This window comes from Motacilla alba, chromosome 2 (assembly GCF_015832195.1).
Source record: "Motacilla alba alba isolate MOTALB_02 chromosome 2, Motacilla_alba_V1.0_pri, whole genome shotgun sequence".
NCBI classification, from domain to species: domain Eukaryota; kingdom Metazoa; phylum Chordata; class Aves; order Passeriformes; family Motacillidae; genus Motacilla; species Motacilla alba.
In genome coordinates, this window is record NC_052017.1 from 92485037 (window position 1) to 92501384 (window position 16348).

Sequence of the window (16348 nt, forward strand, 5' to 3'; positions counted from 1 at the left end):
AGTAGGAGGCTTAAGCAGGAGGCACAGTGGGCTGAAACATTGCTTAATTGCAACAGTTGAAATGGGAGTTATACTGTTCCTGCAGTGATAACACTTAAATGAAAGACAAAAAGGAAGGATTACACCATGCCATTATAACATTTTGCACTACAGTATTTCCTGATACTGTTACTGGTTGGACAGAGGAGCTAATGAAAACCTACTCAGAAATCATTTGTTGAGGCAGAAGCTTTACCCAGACCTGGAGGTAGATACCGCATGCAAGTACAGCTGGGAAGGCTGGACAAATATGTCCAAGAAAAGGAACTCACTTTCTTGTGGCTTTCAAAATTCTCCCAGTTAATGAAAAACCAGAAAAAAAAAATCTGTCTCAAATGCCCTGGAGTTGAATGCATTCATCCTTTTCAGTGTTGGCAGATACTTCTTGGACTGAAACCGGTCAGATTTTTTTCAGTTTGGGATGGAGCGTAGGGGGAAAGGGTCTTTCTGCCAAAGCACAAAACTATCTCACCAAGGTTTGGTAACCAAACTTGTGCATGTTCCACAGCTCCAAGCAGATGGCTGGCTTGTGAGCAAGGCAGATAAGCAGGGAGAGCAGGGTTCAGGGTGCTCAGAGGGCTGCACCACCTCCCTGCAATGGGAAAAACCTCCCAGTAATGTTACGCCTCCAGTCAGCGCTTCCCTGCCACCAGCACAAAGTGTGGCAGAAGGACCGTTTGATGTTGGTGGGATGGGTGCTTGCCAGGTCTCCTAACTACCCCTGGATGTTTGGCAGTGAGTTACCTGTCCTGGCTGATGGCAGCTTCACAGGGCTTTTTGTCTGCCCAACTGAGTGCACCTACTGTGGATAGGAGCTGGAGGTGAATCAATATTGATCTATGTTTTAAAGCTTCCATGGTCTTCAGATAGCTTACATCACACTCAGCCTATTAGTCCATCAGTATTAAACCTATTAGCTCATCAGCGTTATGAAAGGCAATAATTGGCTCAGCAGGAAAATACCGTCTTAGCCTCTGCCCTCTGCAGTAATCTGCTTTCTCAGCCTGCTCCTCAGTTTGGTAGCATTTCTGGGGTTCACAGGCAGAAAATGGGCAGCAGGAGCTGCTGCTGGGGTTCCCAGTGTTTGCATGGGACTGGCTGCATCCTGTTTGTTCCATGGAGAAGGAAAGTCTGCTTCTGACAAAGCCAAGGGCACTGGACCAGCTGCTGCTGTGCAGAGAAAGCAAAGAGGGCCATTTGCTGCTTTCATCCTTTCTCCTACTTTCTCTAAGATTGTGGGAGGTACCAGAGGGCTTATCTCCCTCAGCCTGCACTGCACCAAGGAGCCCTTTGCACACTTGCACAGATGGTTCAAAAAGCTCTAGCTTTGAGTACCCAAGTATTTTTTCCTGCAGAAGAATCTGAAGCTATATCTGGAGCTTTTCCAGTCAGTAAAATTAGGAACTCAGGAGCATGCAAAGCATTGGAGAGCAATCATCTTCCCCCACTATCTCTGTAAATCACCCCTGGATGCCAACAGGAAGGCTGCAAGGCAAGAGAAAGGGGGCTGCCTTGGTAAGGACAGATAGCCAGGCTTCCTCTCTCTACACACACTTCCTTTTCAAAACTGACCAGTCTTGGTCAACATCAAAAAATATACAACGTTCTCATTGATATTTTTTTTTTTTTCTGTTATTATTAGAACAATTATTTTTACATCAAATAAGCAGAGTTCAGCCCCCCTACCTGTGGCCTAACCTTGGAAATCACAGAAACTGAGGAATAAAAAATGACATAACAACAGAGCATGAAAATTATTTTAAACGCAGTCAGACAATTTCAGAGTTACAGTTCAGAGATTCATGTTCTATATTTACAGAGCTTGCACCAAGAGAGATTTAACTATCTTCGGGAAAAGTCATATAGCCTACGGTTAAAAAATATTGGTTAGGTGGGAATCAGAGGGTAAGTAAAAAGACAAGGCAAAACAGTTGTATACTGAAGAGATGACATTTCTCTTTGCCTTTTTAACTAATGAGAATCACCCTCATATTGCCTTAAAGCTAAATTAGTCCAGCACTGCAGAGAAGTTTGTGGTTATCCTTTCATGATGACACCATCATGGATTGTACCATGTCCTTGTTTTGGTCTATCATATCAAAGCTTATCTGATGGTCCATGAGCCAGGAAAGTGCCAGGGAGAGCATTTTTTACTGGAGCAGGTTTTCCATTTCATCTCAGCAGCTTTCACTTCTTCACTGGCTCCTAGTGGTAATACTAAGAAGTAAATTCTATGCTCCACACATCTCTTCTTTGTCTAACTCCTGCAACTTCAGTACAGAGTTTCCACAACTAGAGTATAAGTGACCTTGTGCTTTTGCTTTTGAGCAAAATCCTATTTTATTGACATCTGGGGATGCCCATAAGCAGAGGGAAAGAGTCAGGTCCATGAAAACTTGGGAAGTATGTTTTGAAGCAGAGTTGGAAAAATTCCCTTCTGCAAGGAACAGATTATAACTTACCACTGCAACGCTGTCACATTTCTGGTGTTTAGAAAGTAGGGGAACCACTATTTTAATATTCCCTTATTTTTTCAGAGCAGTAACTGGTAAAGCAACAAGGATCATTCATGTAAGCACATGAAACACACTGTGTGTTTTCCGTGGACCACCTGCTCCACTGGTTTGCAGTCTGGGGTAGAAAATTGAAACTTTCTCAGCTATTAAAAGTTCCCCCATGTCCGTGTGGCTTTGCTGGGCACTGGACATGCTCCATATTGAAGTATTATCTGCCGTTACAGAACGTTCTGAGGAGAACAATGGTGCCGAGTGAAATGTAACATTTTTGATTAGATTTACAGGAGAGGGTTTTTTAGGACTGGCTGGCAAAGAAAACTCTCTGTGTTAGGCTTCTGCTAATAAAATTTGCATGATTTCTGCTTTGTGAGCATGAAGCAAGGAAAAAAGAGGGATTCTTTTTGTTGCAGTTATTTGCAGTCTAATTTTTCAGGCCAATTAATTGCCTATCGTAATTATAAATATACAACAGAACCAAGATGAAGCACAAGTCACAGAAGATCCAGTAACTCTGTTTTCAATGGATCAGCTTCTCACACAGTCTCCTTCAGTTGAGGCTTTCAGATTACTTAACTAGGTTGAAAACAAAATGTTCTTTCACAATGTATTTTTGGTTTGAAAGGGGATTGGTAGCTCTCTTCTGTCTGCTTGAAGCCTGCTGAGCTGCATGTACTGTACTCTCTCAAAGCTTGGTTCTTTGCAACTCTGAGAATAAAATACTGCACTTGCTCCCATTGACTGGCTGAAATAAAATAATCTATGATGCCTGAACAAGTTTAAATGAAATAATAATATCCTTATTAGTGAAAACCAGATTGTTGATGCGATAATTGAGCAGATTTATTGTCATCTCCTTGGTCTAGTCTGCTGAAACAGCCTGATGCTTTATTTAATCTCATATCAGAGGAATTGCAGGCTTGTAATCCATCATTAAACAACATTTAGAATGATGGATGAAAATGTCAGCTTTCCCAGCATAATCAATCCATATCTCATTAAAACATATTATTTATGTTTCTTATAATGGAACCTGCAGGGGTTTCCCGAGGAAAATGGAGACATCAGCTGTTGTTGAAAGACGAGATGAGATATTCTGTAATTTATGAATTAGTAAATGCATATAAAAATACCTATCCACACTATCAATTGTCTTTTACCATTTTACAAATAAATTGAGTGCCTTGGCTTTCCTCTTGCTGTGTATGGCAGGATTTTGTTACGTTTATTGTGTTTGTAATAATTCAGTGAGAAAAATATTAAAAAACATGTAGGAAAGATGATTTTGCAAATTATTTCCAGGACATGATGTGGGGAAAAGCCCTTGAATGCAAATCAGTAAGAAAGACTTTACTGTTCTGTTGCTCTTTGCTAAGGTCAGCTTTTGTCCCTGTTAGTCCCCATGCAGACAAAGCAATGCATTTCTTTAACTACAGCAGAGTTCCATTTTAAGGATACTTTCTACTGTGTGCTGGCTCAAAGATGAATAAAACCCTTGATTTATGTGGTTGTGGTGCCGCTGTAGTCGTGATCACAATGGCAGCTGTTGCCTCACTTTAACTACATTTGAGGATCACTTTATGCTTCAACTCCTAAACATCAATAAAGGAAAATGAGTAGTAAATAACTACCTTGTGTACAACAGCCCAACTCATATTTCAGATGAAAATGAACACAAAATGTAAGTTTGATTTGCCTGTGGAATTGCCATTGTCTGCATCACTGGAGGCAGGGAGTTGGCCACAGAAAACAGTTCCTATCTGTTCTGCAGCCAATGCGAAAGAAAAACTGTCACAAGTGTGATCTTTGTCAGGTCACCTTCATTGCACCAGCCCAGTGACAAATGTATATGTTGGTCAGCTAGAGGTGCTTTGAATTCCTGATCCTATGTGGGCTCTGGGCACAACGCACTTCCAAAATTTGTTTCTGAGTCTATTTTACCAAAGGCAGTGCTGGCTGTGGAGGGAGAACAGCCTCTACAAGCTGTTAGCTTGCCAGATAACAGCCTGTGTGTATGGCAAACCAGATATAAGACATAAAGATTTTATATTTTTCTCCACCTTAGACCTGCAGAGTGGAGATATTTTTCTTCTTTTCAATTTGCTTTGATTCATGTAACTTCACCTTAGTGTGTGTGAGGCGAGGATCTGTACACACAAGACAGCAATTTTGGCTTGGTTGGTGCATGGTTATTGGAAGAAAAGGTTTTCAGAGCACAGCACAGATTTAAAAAAATGTTACTACTTGTATATCCTAAAGAAGGGGAAAAGTTACTTCTTCATGCAATGATGACATAAATTGCATTATAAAATCCCCTAGCCCAATCATAAAAACAATCATACTATTTTCACACTTACTCAGAAATCTATCAGTGAGCTGCTACGAAACTGGTTATGCAGATTATATGTCTTCTGAAATTACAATGATACTGTCTTCAGATTAAATAAAGGTACATTTTATGGCAGCTGGAGGAGTAACTGGAAGGCAGAAAAGATGTCCAAATCTCAGCAGAGATGTCCAGAGCAGAAAAGTGAATATAATTTAAAAAAATGGCAGAAGTGAGAAAACATATTTGGTTTCTGTCAATAAACCAGAGAATGCACATGTATGTCTGGTTTAGTGCCTATCTCTGAAGGGCACACATACATCACAAAATGTCTTAAAGTCACATTTGGGGAATTTTTCTTATTCATTCCTCTCAGGCAAGGGAAAAGAGAATGAAAGAGAATTGTGTTTTATATTATGTTCTCTCCCACCACAGTTTTCTAGGGAAAAAGAAGAGTTTAATCCCTAAGGAATTGTTCAGTCAGCTTTATGGTAACAATGAGACTGATGCTGCTCTGGAGAACCTGTATGAGATGGCTGTAAAAATGTAAGATGAGACCATCTTGCATAGCCAGCCCTTTTCAGTAAGAAAAAGTTCTCTTTTACCAGATAAGAAATGGACCAGCAACAGGAGACACACAGTCTACCTTTTCCAGTCATCAGAATACTTCTCCACAAACACTCAGATTTTTGAAAATACGTGTTTGTCTTTTCTCCAAGCTTAATTTTGACAATATTGTAAAGATTTCTAAGCGACTTGAGGATTCAGTAAAGTTGTTCCTGTCTCTTTAGCAGTACTGTGCTTTGCCAGCAAATGAGTAATTTCCAATAAATATGCCATTCAACTTCAAAAAAAACATGGACTAATGTCAGTCTGATCCTTTTAGCTGAATTTTGTTTATTTTTCTGAGCCAAAGAGAAATAAAAAAGCCCCAGAATTGTGTGGGTTTTGGAGAGAAAAATCTGGGCAGCACTGATAACATTGAGGCAATCAGCGAAGCCAAAATTCATTCTGTTGCAAAGAGAGGCAAGGTTTTAAATAAGTACAAATTGAAAGCACATGACAATCAAAAACTATGTGAGAAATGAAAAGTGTTGAGAATCCACAGGTATCAATGTCCCTTTTAACATGTTAATACTTCACTTTTAGTGAACGAAATTACCTGTTGATTTAACCACAATGCATCCTTCAGAAAAGTTGGCACAGAGAAAGAGAAGTTTTTGTGTTTATTGTTATTAAACTAGGTATAAGCTCCAAGCAGAGCTACCAGTCAGGGTTTTCTTTTTTTTTTTTTTTGGTTGTTGGGGTTTTATTGTTGCTTGTTTGTTTTCTTTTTTAATAGTCCTGAAGAGATTAAATGTCAGAACTTAAAACAGGCCACTGAATAAAAGCAAAGAGGAAGTGGGACAGCAGATCCAAGGAGCAGAGAGATTGAAAGTCATTTGGAGTGAGAGTTCTGCCAGATGAAATTAGATAGTATCTTATTCCTCTGTGGGATGTTATTTTGTCATAAATACTTCAGGGTATTGATATTTTTCATAATTTACTATATGGCTTATAATTAAAGCTAGGTTACTACTTTATCATTAGACTGTAGAAATAAAGGCATGGCATTCTTCTTTAATAGCAACGAGTGATGTTTTAATTAACTTTTGAAAGAATGGATAGTAAAAGAAGGAAGAATTGGATGGTGAGCTTTGAGACTACTCAAGAGCTGCCCCAAACATGTTCAGGGCACAGCTATGATCCAGGTGAGTATCATTCTAAGGCACAGGTAATGTGGTAAAAAGCATTCGTGAATATTTTAGATGTGGTTGGAGAAATTAGGTGTCTTGCACTAAATATTGCTGCTAAAGTATATTCTGCAATAGGAGAAAGAAACAAGATAGCCAACTTTGACACCAACGTTCATGACATGTATTATCTGTATGAGCCCACAATACTCCAGATCCACTGTCTTTTTTATAGTGAGTGTCTTTTCTGTGGTCAATTTTACAAATAAGCATTAAGTAAAAACATATTATCTATATGAGCCCATGATACTTCCGATACAATGTCTTTTTTATGGATGTCTTTTTTGTATATAAAGTGTCTTTCGAATAATTGATTTTCACAAATAAGCATCTTAAGTAAAAATACTAGAATATAAATATTTACTACTCTATATTATGTCTATAAATCAGTTTCTGACTTATTTTGCAAGGAAGAAACCATCCCTTTTTGCACTTAGTGGGTATGTAGTCTGCAATATTGAATGAAAGCACCAGTATGCACTATTTTATGGTGGAAGCTATCAATAATATGTACCTAATATATTGTATTGAATAAAAGACTTCATAAATCAGTTATACAAGGGATTGTACAATGCTTTTAGTGAATTTCCAGACCGTCATAAAACCTATAAATCAATGTATTTTTTATGAATTCAATGTCAGTGGGTTTAATGAATTCAATTTGCCTGAATAAAATTAATGATGCCTTTTTAATATTTGGATTTAAAACAAATATTCATAATGACATCTTTTATGTTAATAGTGTTAAAAGATAACTGTTAGTTAGTTAGTGGATACTGTGCATCCACAATGTGCCAAGGTAGTTTGATTCCAAGCTGAAGTCTCTGGAGTTGAATTGTGAGAGTAAGAGAAGATTAAGACACCAGAGTGCACTGTAGAAGGATTTCCACAGACATCTGGGTAGACTTTTCAGGCCATTTCCAGTGACAATTTGAGGAATACAATTTTAAATTGCGATGGGCGACTCTGGTACACCCACCATACTGCTCTATCACTCCTGTTCTCAGCAGGACAAGGGATGGCGGGGGGGAAACTAAGAGGGAAGAAAGCTTGTGGGATAACATAAAGGCAATTTAATAAAGGTCATCCAGAAGCAAAGGAGAACAAGAGATTTATTCTCTACTTCCCATCAGCAGGTCATGCCTACCTCCTTCCCAGGGAGCAGGGCTTTAGCACTCATAGTGATTGTTCTGGAAAACAAATGCTGTAATAACAAATGCCTCTCTCTTCTCCCCACCCTCACCCTTTGTTTTATTTGCAAACCATACCAATATGGTATGGAATATCCCTTCGGTCAGTTTGGGCCAGCTGTCCTGCCTCTGTCCCCAGCCCACTGGTGAGTGGGGAGTGTTGAGGGACAGTGCTGATGCTGTGCCAGCCCTGCTCAGCAGGATCCAAAGCACTGGTGAGTTATCAACACCTTGCAGAGCAGGGCTCGGTGAGAGCTGCTGCGGGGAAATGACCTCCAGCTCAGCCAGAGCCAGCACATTCACAAATCTGGTGCTCTTCAGCTCAGACCAGCCATTTGGAAATGGAAAGCAATTCTGTAGTGGGATCATTGGGAAAGAGCCTCTAGACATGCAGAGATGCTCAAATTTATGCTCCATCAGAGGACACAACTCCCTGGCTGGAGTATTTCAAGTGAAAGGATCCAGTAGCTTTGAGCAAACTTCCAGCTGGGTACAGCTGTCAGTAATTATTAATCTCACTGCAGATATGAAACACCATGGAATCAGTAACCCACATTTCTGTCTCAGAGAGGTAGAAGTTGTTCTAACTCTAGAATGAATTGCTGTGGTCTTATCTTCTCTTGTACTGATTTGTTCTGCTCCTCTTGATAAAATACAACATACAGTGCAAGAAGGCAGAACACAGTATCATTTCTGTGTGGAGTAGTACTTTCAAATCCTATGTAAGTGCTTTAATATTATACTGTTCAGGTGAAAATTGCAAAATATTTATCTTCACTACTCGTTTGGCACAATTGCTAAGGTTAGCACTTGGTTTATGGTGTTGAAGATAAAAAATTAAAAGCAGTTTAGTCTATGGATTTCAAGGAAGACAGTTCAAAAATATGGGAGAACAACATGCTTTCTCTGAGCCTCACTGAAAAGAAAAACTATTTCAGTACTTAAACCAGCTATCCATGAGCTTCACAGAATATAAAAACATTTGACAGCAAATGAAATATTTCTCCACGTGTCTCCAAGCAAAACTTTAAACTGAAAACCAAAGAAATGCTTCTAATGCAAGGATAGTGGGTTCTGCCTCTTGATTTTATGAAAACCATAAGCAAGAGATGGCACATGTTGTGGGACTGACACAGAGAAATCCTCATTCTATTAGAGGCAGAAGTTTCCTAGCTCCAGACTCACAGTCAGAAAGCAGGTGGGTTTCCTTGCATGTGTGTTTTGCTAAGATGGAAGCATAATAAAAGTTTTTAATTTTACTTGGCTTGACAGAATCTTTATGCTTTGATAGAACCTTTATGCTCATTGCAGAGAATCTGAAGAAAAGCCAGTTTGAAAGAAAAAGAAGAATTTTTACATCAGTTACCAACATATTTCTATTAGGCACAGTGAAAACATGTAAACTGAAAGTATTCAATACATTTTTTTGTTGTACTGCCTACAAGAAAACATCATTGAAACAGCACTGAATTTTTTTAAATGAGATGTTGTCTAGCACTGCCATGTGTTGAAGGTCATCACTATTGTCTGCTCCTTGGTACACCTTGGAGATATCACAAAAGCTGAAGACCTTAGAGATTTGAGATGCTTCCACTTGAAACTCTATCCAGCTAATGACTGATTAGTGGATATTTGAATAGTGAGAACAACATACTTACAACTTAATAAATGTTTATGAGTAAAGATGATGATATAACAATGGTTAGTTTAACATTCAGCTAGTGATTAACATATGCCACATGTGCTTCATTATCACAATTGCTAGGAAAGATACTTTTCGTGAAATAAAAATATCAATTTTATCATAATAGTAAGTCCCTGCTATATTCACAGTATCTCATATCTTTTCCTTTGTTTGTATTATTTCGCACTGAATAAAACAATTCCATCTGTTCGTGCTGTGTTTCCTAGGAACTCATTCTCAACCATTTGTCAGCTGGTTGCTGTTTTTTTAGAGAATGATGCTTGTCATAAATCCAGTACAAGTTAATGGGTTCTGACTTCCTGGACCAGCTTGTAGGTCTCTGTGCACTGTCTCTGCTTTAACATGTGTGCTATGATGAGCATGCAGACCCTCCTGCCTCCAACACTCTCTAAGAAGCTTTTGCAGTAGTGGTTTATGGGAACCCATGGCAGGTTTAAAGAGGGAGCTGCACACACCTCTTGAGGCCTCTGTGTGAAACCTCTGTTGCTGGTACAGAGCTAAAGCACACAGCTTCTTGTCCTGAATATATTCTGGATGTTAGGACCACAGTACATATAGACCTGATAACACATAACAGAAGCCTTGCTACAAGGCTGGCAAGGCTGGGAATTTAACCCAGGGCATCCTTCTAATACCCAAACATTTGCAGGAAGAGGATACTGGGTAAGAACTGTGCTACTCTCTCTCACAGTAATGTGAAATCAATACTTTTGTTCTCAGCCATAATCTTGGGCGTAAGAAAGTCTAATGGGAACATGGTATATACCCTCAGTCCTCCAGACACTCAAAGCAAGTACTGCTTTTTTGTTTTTGCCTTTCAGAACCTGCTTGATAGTTACCAGATGCAAAGACACTGGTGGCACAGTCTTGCTGAGTTATATGGGATTTAGAAAATAACTTGTAATTGTAGCAGTTTAAAAGCTTTGACAGTTAATACAAGCACCACTTCAGGATTACATTTGGTACCACTTTTTCAAAATAAATATTTTCAGCAGGCCCTGCAGTTAAGTGCATCATTATGATTAATTTATGCAGAATGAAGCAGCCTTTTAATTTGTAATGATTAGTGAACTTTCTAAATCTGTAAAACTTCAGTAGGCTTAAGCTTTCAATATATAGCACTGTCTATTTTTGCACCACAGGCTTCCATTTAACAGAACAGGAAACATCTCATCCTGAAACTGCTGATGTGGCAAGCTCCAAAAAAAAAAAAAAAGAAAAAAAAAGAAAAAAAAAAAAGGCTTTTACTGCACCTACAGTGCAGCAGGAGTGTAAGCCCATATTAGTTTTTATCTGACCAGAGAGCAAAACCTAAGAATTTTTATCTAGAAATTCTACAGCATTATCTAGAGCATTATCTAGAAATAAATGACAAATCTCTTGCTACAATCTTGACCCAAACTTACCTTGAGATCAGTGATTAAACAGAGAAGAAATGAGGGTGAGTAGAAGTAAGTTTAGCTTTACCTTTTTTTTTCCTACCATCTAATTATGACCACTGCCTGTGTTGTACTTAAATTTGATTAAACACTTGTGTAAGGTTCCCATTAATTTGACCAGTTTCTCAGCCCAAGTTTTGGAAATTTGGAAGGAAAATACATGATTATTTAATGTATAATAAAAATTATGTGGCACTACTATGGACTCAGCTGGAGCTCTTGTCTAGGCCAAGTGTAAATGCACTGTAATGCTCAGGGGAAACTGGTGTGACACCAGTGTAGAAGGCAGGAGAATTAGAGCTTTTTGGTAAAGTGCTTTCATATTCTCACCACAGCCTTGTCTCCTCATACCTGTTCTGCATCATCTCGTTTTCTGAGCGGACTTGGGTCAGCTTGGAAGGAAAGCTGTCACCTGAAGTTTACATCCATATGGGAGAGTAAAATAACACCCTTCTAAAATGCTATGAGAGCATTGTTCCCCTGTGCTGTTCAAAGCCATGTTCCCCTGTGCTGTATTTTGTGAGCTGCAGCACCTTCATGTGTTATGACAGGATCAGCTGAACTCAAAAACTGTTTTCTTATCGACTGCTCAGAACCCATTGGTGCTGTTGGAACTACTTTTCAGGTTTCTCATGGCAGCAGGGAAGCTGCATGGGGAGTTTGGTGTCACAGCCCCTTCACAAGGCAGGTGTCAAAGAGTCTGAAGTACCTGTTCCTGTCCTTATGATTACTCTTGATTTAATACAACTTCACTTTCACACACAATGTTGACCTCATAATCATCTATAAACGTAGTTCACTGTGCCCAATATATATGTAATTTTCTTCTTTTTTAGTCTGTGAGACTAAAGAACAAACTCAGATCTCATACAAAACACCATCCAAGTCCATTTAGGAGAAGATACTGTGGGTACTAATTCAGCTCTGTATTGTTCCTAGACCTTGTAATACAAGCAAACACCAAGTCAGAAAAATGAACACACATCTAAGTTACTTCTATGCTTTTTGCCCTTTAGTGCCTAGGATACGAAAAAAAACCCCAAAAAACCTCTGAGGTGCTTCATGAGCTGATTGCTTACATCTGAAGCATAAATGACTCCAGAATAGCTACTTACAAAACCATATTGCTGAAGTGTGATTTGCACACAACTTACTATAATTAGAAGGGGAAGCTACTAGGGGGAAAAAAAAGACTGTAGAAGTAGCAAGCAATAAGGACAATGTTTCCATTTAACTTTGTTTAGTGCAAAAGATGCAAAATTACAACAACATTCAAACTCTATTTGTGCAGATGGCACAATCAAGCATACTTTATCTCTCACAGATTAACTCCTTTAGTCTGTTTTGGAAAGATGCTACATGGAAACATTTATGTTTGTCTTTCTCCAACAATGTTTTTTCTCCCAAGGTCAGATTTACCAGCAGGACACCAATATCCACAAAAGCGCACTAACGAGGCAAACATGGACTTAGTGTCATTGAGTTCCTCCCCTGTTGTTTCAAATGGCGCTCTCATGTGGGTGAACACAATGTGAAGTGAAAATTACATCCTGAATCGCTGTATTCTGAAGTGAAAATGAGGCAGACCTTATGCAGTCTATCTGTGAAATGACTCCTGCTTGTGCAAGTGCAAAGTGGTCCTGCTGTGTAAGATACCTGCTAATAAAAGGAGAGAAGACAGGATTACATTTTTACCAATTAGTAAGCATTAATAGAAAGTCTACTTGATTAGAAGTGGGACTGTTTCATTAAACATGATCACTACAGTTTATAGGGTTTTTCAGTTCCTTTCTTTCAGGGGGATTTCTCTGACTGCTCCATGGGACTTACTTTCTTCCCAGTAATTTCTCTTGTCCGACCTTCACCCACAGATAGTCTCTGGCATGTCATGATATTGTGGCTTGTGACAGCAGAAACTGCAGAACAGGATCTTCCCTGAGGCCTCAAGCCAAAGTGTTAGCTGTTGGCTAATGTTTAGAATGGAATGCTGACACAGTGTGAAAGAAATCTGACATTTTGCATTTCTGTGAGCCTGAAATCTGAACAAAAAAATGCAGTGAAAAATCCACATCCTTGCCAAAATGTTTTGATTCTTCAAAGAATCAAATGCCTTTGCAAGATTGCAGTAAAATTTCATTCAAATATTCTTGTTCTCATATCACATCCATTTATGTCTCAGTTGTGTAAATAAGGAAATAATGCTTTCTTGGGAAAAAACCCCACAACCTAATCATAAGCTCAGATTTTTAGACAAGGCAGGGAGTCAACATTTGCCATAGATGCAATCATCCACTGAAGTAGATAGTCATAAAAGGAAAAATTAAGGGCAAGCTTTGACCTGTAAGTAAAGCAGCTTTTCTTCTAGCAAGTCAATAAAGTGAAATATATAGTCAGTTAATGTCAAAGTACACCCTTCACTCTGCTTAACATACTGCATAATTTCTCAGGCCAGAAAAGACACCAGGCTCTGCTACACAACATTTTGACCATGCAAACTTTAAGTGTTGGTATAATGGTGCAACTTGATACTTTCATTAAGCTTTTGGTGCCTGACTGTAGTAACCTCATTTTCCACGTTGCAATCCATGGTCTGCTCCTCATTTTCCAGTCAAAGGATTCTCATTACTTACATAGCTAGCACACAGGTGATTCCAGTCTTAGGCCTTTGTCATTAGGATGAGATTCATCGCTGGTTTAACACACTGAAAATAATGATGACAAGACAGATGTGGTAAAGGATGAGTCTGCCTGGAAGGAGTGGTGAACACCATTTCCCACTCTCAGCCAGGGCAGTGCTCCTGCGTTTGGGCTTGAAGGCTCTGCCCTACCCTGAGGCCGCTCTCTGGGCACAGGTGGTTTGTGAATACACAGAATTGCACTGGCAATCTGCTGGCGCTGCACATGGCTGTAGGTCCTTTCTAAGAGAAAATGTTTGCTAGTTGAGAATGACAAGAAATTTTGTGGGAGGAGGACATCTAGTGAGCTGATACGTACTTACATGAGCTGAGCCCTTGCACAGCTGAGTCAGCCAGCTAACCAGCTCCAGGATTTCTTGAAGAATAGGGAAGAAGGGGGCAGGTATGCTTTGCTATAAATCTTGGGGTTTTGCTGAGATGGCACCCAAAACAACAGCAGCCTTTTAACAGCCTAATTTTCAAATCAAGGCTCTTGAAATTAAATGTTGCACAGAAGTAGTGATTATGGCTACACTTCTCATCTATAGCCATGCCATCTCCCAGCCTGTATTTTGCCGGCATTAATTACAACTTACACATTTCTAGCAGAATGGCAGTTAAGATCTTGATATATTTAGTCCTAAAGCTTCCCCTTGGACTACACATCTGCTCAGCATAGCAGCATCTCTGAAATACACTGACAGCTATTTTATAAAAATTTAATTAAAAATTATTCGGAAAGCATGGTTTATTACATCCCAGAGTGATGAAAATCAGTTATTCAGCATTGTAACTGCAATGGGAGAATATCTCCATAGTTCATGCTATTAGCCCCTGACAGATTGGATTTCTTCTTCCAGATTTCAGCTTTGAAAAACCCTGCTAATAACATGCAGATTTTTGTGCTGTTTTTGTGCCAAAGTAGTAACTGCTGGGGTTTAAGTTCTGTGTGTGTGTATGTCACAGGCAAACACCAACATGAGTGATTCTCAAAGTCACGGAGAATATTCAGAAGGGTTAAGAAAATCTCTTCAAACCATGTTAAGAAATCACATCCCTGATTCAGGACTGAAACCCACACATTCATATCAGAACAAAACCTAAACACAGAATCAATTTTTTAAAGAATAGCTTATACTCATAAATCCATCACAGTATGAAAATTCTAAATCTGCTTTGAATTTGAGAGGGATCAGTCTTGCCCTGCATAGTCTCAGAATTGTTATGCTGTTTGATGCTTGTAGGTGGCATTCTCCCAGCTTCCTAACACAAATATTCCTCTCAATATCTGATTTTTCTGGGAAGGTTACAGTAGATGATAGATGATAGGACTAATACTGGAGTACAAGTCATATAATCATTTTATGTAGAGAGACAATTACTTAATCTTTTTCTCATTTTTGCCAACATAGCCCATGGAAGTTGGCAGCAGCAAGAACTTTTTAGAGGAACAATAATCGTGGGTGTCTTATCATAACTTTTTCTTAAACTCCTTTGGCTATTGAACAAGGAATTCAAATTTCCCTGTACATGGACAATTTCTCTCAGGGTTAGGCAAGGTTTCTTTGTCATGCAGAACATTTTCATTCCAAAGTTTGATAAACAAATTCGGTGTTGCCCTTGCTGTGGTTATTATTCTGGTTTGTAATATTTTCAAAATGACTGATACTTTGTCTTCTTAAATAAAGGAAAATCCTTCTCAGAAGGAAAATATATAAAAATATATCGCTTCCTTTTATTTCCCGATTCTGAAAATTACTAGGTGCCAAGCTCTGAACATAATAAAATTGAAGACCCATGAGGGTGACCTAAAGAATCACAATGGTGAAGAATTGTGATATAGTGGCTTAGCTAATTTTGTAGCAACTGCTTGACACTAGAAAAATGAGAAATGAGTTTTCTGTTGCTAAGTATAATGAATTCCTTTTCTGTCCTATCATAAATTGCCAAACTTCGTAAATGAAAACAAAGATGAGGTGCATGCAGATATAAAGGTTAATATGAAAACACATATTTTAAATGGAGAAGTGCTGCATATTGCCGCAGGAGGATTTTCTTGCATCAGATGTTGCATAATTCTTCTAAATAAGGTATTTTAAAATTAGCAGATTGATGTAACACAACTTCCGTATCTTCAGAGCCATTTTCTATTATTTGCAAAACTGGCTACATATTCAAGAGCATAAATACAGCTGAGTGACTTCATTTCAGGGTAATTTTTAAGCCTCATTTACTTCTATTTTACTACAATCTGTAAGTTTGCAATAGAACAAGGCAGCCACTTTTAGTTAGAATTAGATTTAAATACCTTTCTGAATCAGACCATGAATGTCTGGTCATTTAATAGTAAAATGACTTACTCTTTTAGTTGTATTTGCAGTTGTATTCAATTCAGTGTGGCTCAGCTTGATTTTGAAGGCAGCAATAGGTGTCATTTATTGGTTTATGCCGTATATGAATAAATGTACTGGCAATAAGCGCTGGTCAGATTTCTCCTGATGATCACTCTAAAATGCTCATGATTACTATTTCATACACTTATGACAATATTGAAATCCCCAGCCTCTAGGCTAGGCTTTTACTAGTCAGACTGTTCTGGGTGTACAGTGGCAGTCACTAGAGTCCCCCACCACCTAATACTCCCATATTCCATAGAGCTCTTTCAACC